General features: G+C 51.9%; 1 pseudogene; it reads right to left on the minus strand.

The window, feature by feature from the left end:
- LOC115252779 (cell adhesion molecule 2-like) overlaps nucleotides 1-4,585 on the minus strand; it is a 30,460-nt pseudogene extending 25,875 nt beyond the window's left edge.
- Between the last annotated feature and the right edge of the window lie 905 nt (nucleotides 4,586-5,490).

Consider the following 5,490-nt stretch of genomic DNA (forward strand, 5'->3'; position numbering starts at 1 on the left):
GCATGCCCCCCCCCCACACCTCCCCCCATCTATCCGGAGACGCAGCGTACGGCAGCGCCGACCCCGGCAGGTGTTTGCTCCTTCGACTGACACCATTTTATAATGAGAAAAGTGCAAATTCGGCTGTGGGCGCCGGTACGACTGTTCCTCCTCTCCCTGTCAACAGCCCATCTGGGGGCGCCTGAACCAGCGCCATGTTTATAGAGCAGCTTATTGTATATTCCGCACGGCGACCTCCTCCGCCTGCTACGCCGAGGTCGGCCCAGCCCCGTTTTTAACGCCTTCCCGATGGTAATTGGCTGTGGGAGGTTTCTCCCGCGACAGGAATCACTTCCTTTCATCGGTTTCTACCCGCCAGGCTGGTTCAGAGCGACGCCTCCGACGAGGACTTCATTAAACAAGGAGGCCAGAGCGAGGCCACTCCGGATACTCTGATATTTTGCAGGGCTGTAGCGTTTCCTCCCTTTTCCCATTAGGAATTAGGACGCACGTGCCTCGTTCCCTCCTACTCTTCCCTCGTTCTTCCCCCTCCCAAAACTTTCCACCTCAAAAAGGAAAAGAAAACCCCAAAGTTGACACCAAGCTTGAGCTAATTATTCCCACTTGCCTGAGGTCTCCCCCACACCTCGCAGGAGATAAGCAGCTCCCCTAATGGCAGTAATAACACGATTTATTGCAACATTTGACGCGCAGTCTCTCTCTTTCCTGCGCCGGCTTTAAAGTCTCGCAGCAGAGGAAACAAAGCTGACATTTGTCTGACACCGACGTCTTCTGATCCACGGGCGACACTTTTCTGTTTTTTTTTAAAGAATATCTGCCTCTAATTGTTAGACCTGTCTGCGCCTCCACACAGACTGACAACACACTTGAAGATGGAGGCAGCAGAGGAAGCAGAAGTGGAGGAGCCAAGGTCAAATGGAAGTCTCCTTGTGAGGCGGTGAGCTGAAAGCTCTCCTAAAATGCCGCCTTAATTCCGCTCCTTCATCTCGCAGGCCTACACTCCGCCTGATTTCTCATCTTTTTCCTCCACTCATGTTTTATGGTCCTTGTCTTGAGGGGGGGGGGGGACTTGTTAGGGATCTTTGGAGATTTACGCTCAGGTTTTCTCGCTGTCTCTCTATCAGAGCGAACGCGGCACCAAATCTTCACACCCGCTATGAAAGGATGTTTCACACAGGCACGCTTCCAGGAAATAGAAAAGACAGCTGTCTCTAAAGTTTAACTTCCCTACTTCAATAAAGTTTTGCGGGGAAGTTCTGCTATCTGTTAAATAAAAACTCTGTCAGGCATTCCCTATTTTGTTATTTACTTTGGAGAAACTTTTAAAAGCCTATCTCCTAAATTGCTCAGGCACAGATACCCTGAATGCATCAAAGCTTTCATGGTTTCATACTGGGGAGGTGCGAGGCTCCACATTTCAAACACACATACAGTACGTGTGCGCGTGCGCGCGTGCACGCACACCACCGTAAACAGCGAGCAAATTGATTCAGACAGCCGAATATCTGACATCTGACAACCAGAATAGGTGCATATTCCGCAGCTTGGGGGGCTAAAAATGGGCAATCGGCCTCAAGTTGTTCACCCATGAACCTAATCTTAATGTTTAAACAGCTTCCATCCGGGGGCAGATGGCAGAGCACACCAACAACACGCACGGCCCAAATGCGCGGCTCTGATCTTAAACTGTGCAGGAACACGGCCACTAGTGGCCACTGGCAGGAACTGCTCTTACCAGGAATTTATTTATTCTGGTAATATGCGGATTTACGTTTCCACCGCACCTCAAATTTCTGGAAAAGATATTTCAATCCGACTAGTGCCAGGGGGGGGGGGGGGGGGGGACCCACATGTGGGCTGTTGCCCATCAGCTCATCTTAAACTGGGACTTTTAAAGAAGAAGAATTCCAAGGAATGTGCGTCAAACCCCCTTTCAAACAATCATCAGAGGTGTTGCAGCATATTGGTCGGAACAAGATCCCCCGGACGCGGAGCAGAGGTGGACAGATGAGTCGGGAAGGATCCCAGGGTGGTGAAAGTCTGACTGACACAGGTTCAGTGAATCACAGACTGGAATAAATGAGTTAAATGTCGACCCTCGTCGGAGCCACGCGAGGGGTCCATTTAATGGGCCTGCAAATTTCGCCGGGAAAGTAATTACACAAAGGTAGGATCTTCCCAGGATGGGAAAAGGAGCAACACGTTGTAATTATGCCTCAATGGAAAAAGGCTCAATCCAAGAAATAAAGCTATTATCGAGTTCTGAATTATGTGAAACCAAAAGAGCAATTGTAGAATGATATTAGCCCCCTTTGAATCTTATAAAAGAGGGACTCCCTCATGCACAGCGCTCATCTTCCTCTGGCAGCCCGACTCCCTCGGTGGACACGGACGGAAAGGACGGAATTGGCTCCTTTCAGGACGACGGCTTCATTGGGAAGGCAAACATCTGAGGGGCCTTGGAGGGGTGGGGGGGCAAAAAGAGGGGGTGGGGGGGCGCAAAAAGAGGGGTGGGGGTGGGGGGGGTGGGGGGGCAAAAAGAGGGGTGGGGCAAAAAGAGGGGTGGGGGGGCAAAAAGAGGGGGGGGGGGCAAAAAGAGGGGGGGGCAAAAAAGGGGGGGGGGGGCAAAAAGAGGGGGCGGGGGGGCAGCTCGGCGCTGCTCCCGCGTTTGTCTCTGATGCGTTGACGGTAACGCGCCGCGACCGACTCCCCTGACACTTTTCTGAGACGCGCGTGCACGCGCGGGCACATGTTGCCGGCACAGACGGCCATCTGTTGAATTAGAGGACATTACAGAATCAGTTCTGCACATATGCATAATTAAACAACTCTCAGCGATACAGTGGAAGAATTTCAATTAGACTCTATTACGCTTTCAATTAGCTCGCGATGCTACAAATTAAAGCTCAAAAATACATTTGGATTCTCGGGTGCTAATCATTTTCATTCTTCCACCCCCAGCAGGTAGGGCCGTGTGTTTTCCTTCTGCTTCCCAACAGGCGTCAAGGAAAAATAATCGGAATGCGCCTGAAATCAGACGCATTTGCGCCAGCTTTCCTTTCTCCTGCTGCCAGGGGCACTTTGCCCCCCCCCCCCCGAGCATGTGCGCGCACACAACGCCCGGAACGGCAACGCAATTCCGCAGCATCGGGTGCATCCCTGCGCCGCGCTGATAATAAGGGCATCTTCCATTTCCAATCTCGGAGCGTGACTGGAAATGCGGTCACAACAGCGCCCCGAGCCACAGAGACCGCGGGGCTGGTGGGGGGGGGGACAGCCCACAGAGTCCCGCGGGGCTCCTGGGGGGGGGGGGAACAGCCCACAGAGACCCGCGGTCGGATGCGCGTCTGTGCGGCGGCTTTATTACCCCTCGTTCCAGAAAAGCATGAAAAAATGATGGACGTGGAAATGCGCACAACACACACACCACACACACGCACTCACACCACACACACACACCACACGCACACAGATGCACAATTCAGCCCGGTGGGCAGAGGATAATGGAAGAAGACTGGTGTAAATCCACGTGCTTAATCCAGACACTTACAAGAGCGCGCGCTCATACTCTATTAGGCTGCACTAATGCAGCAGAGATGCGACCGTTTCACAGGCATGAAGCAGCAACACAGCAATGAATCCTCTTCACGGGGGCTTTACTGGAGAGGGGGGGAGGGGGAAAGGTCACCAACAAGCGCTTCGTGGTTATTAGCCATTAAGCATCGCGACGTTGTCAGTTTTTTCCGCGTTGGTGTGTGTGGTGTGTGTGTGTGGTGGTAGCAGTAATCACGCGTACAGATAACGAGGGGTTGCGAACAAGTGGAGGGACGCCTCCCGAGGCCTCTGGTGTGGCCCGAACCGCCCTTTTTTTAGCCCACCCGGGTCACAATCGCAGCTAATTTCCGCCTCAAAGGTCAACGTGGTCGCCGGTGCTGCTGGATGGAACGGAAATTCCGGTTTATACGAAAGAGAGCGGCGGCTACAGCAACCACCTGGATGGAGAACTGGGACAGGTGTCAATGTGTCAGCCACAGGGGCTGGGTAGCCTGGTTCGGTTGGCGTCGCTTTACTTGAGCTGTTGGTGTGAGCTTCCTGTGCACTGATTCCACCAGTTAATTAACAGTTAACCACTGTTCTCTTATTCCTGTCCCCCCCACCGCCCTCCTCCTTTACCCTGAAAGCCAGCAAGTGGAGGGTACAAGTCTGGTCCTGCTCAAGGTTTCTTCCTGTTAACACCTAGTTTTTCCTGCCTCCCCTGATTTCAGCAGACGCTATATTGATAAGTCAAATTGAACTCTCCTCTCCTGTGATATCGACAACAACACAATAAACCAACTGAGGAGGCACCAGCAGGAACTGTGAGGTTCCAGGCAGAAAACCTGATGCGTTTCACACCCACCGTCCTTCTGCTGCCCGTCAGCCACTCTCACCTTTCTTGTCCCCGAAAAAGAGCGTCTGCTGTGCCGGGTTTGACCACTGGAGGGAGGTGTTGTCATTGTACTCCACACGGCAGGTCAGGTTCGCCGTCCCCCCCTCCGTCACTGTGAGGTTCTGGACCAGCGGGTACTGACCACTGGCGCCTGAAGAGAGAGGCAGAGACAGAGGGGCCGGTGATGAGGATGCACAACAAGAGTGATAGAGGCAGATAGCGAGGGAGAGTTTTAATGGCCTCATTTGCAGTTTGCGGTGTTAATTAAGCCGCGTGATAAGCTAAAAATCCTCATATAAAATGAATAAATTATGTTCATTGCGAATTACAATTGCGCTTGAAAAACAAAACAAAACGAAAACCCCAAAAACACTTTTAATATTAATTAAAAGCAAATGATGAAGCACGTCGGCCAATCACGTCTTTGTTAGATTGGACCCTGCAGGGGGGGGGGTCCTGCACTACCTCCTGCTGCAGAGAAAAGACCAATTAACAGAGTGATGTGTGAGAAGTGTGTGTGTGTGTGTGTTGGTGGTGTGTGTGTGTGTAATCTACACTAATGAAAAGCCCAGCAGTTAGCACAAGTCAGGAGTTGGTGTTCAGCACCATGGACAGCTCATGATCATCTGTGTGTGTGTGTGTGTGTGTGTGTGTGTGTGTGTGTGTGTGTGTGGTGTGTGAGGGAGAGAGAGGGGGCTGAAAGCAAGTAAATAATAATAACTGCAAATCTATCCCTGTCCCCATCCCCCCGGAGAGAGGTTTTTAAAGACTGCAAAAAGGCTGAGGAAAGACAGATTATTTATTCTCCGCTAACACCCCCGTCTCACACCATCACCCCCAGGAAGGGATCAGAGGATTCGGGTGGGAAAAAAACCAGATGGAAAGCAAAAGAGGGCAACTAAAAAAATAGCACTTTTTAAAGACTTGATTAGAGGCGTGCTCATTCCCGTTCACGTGGAGCGGGTCGGACAGCCCTCGTCCCGCTTCTCCTGCCGTCTCTTCACCACTGTAGACAAATAAAGCCTTGAATAGCACTTTTCCGCACGCGAGGGCTCAGCCGT

The sequence above is a fragment of the Takifugu rubripes genome, chromosome 15 (assembly GCF_901000725.2).
Source record: "Takifugu rubripes chromosome 15, fTakRub1.2, whole genome shotgun sequence".
Taxonomy (NCBI): domain Eukaryota; kingdom Metazoa; phylum Chordata; class Actinopteri; order Tetraodontiformes; family Tetraodontidae; genus Takifugu; species Takifugu rubripes.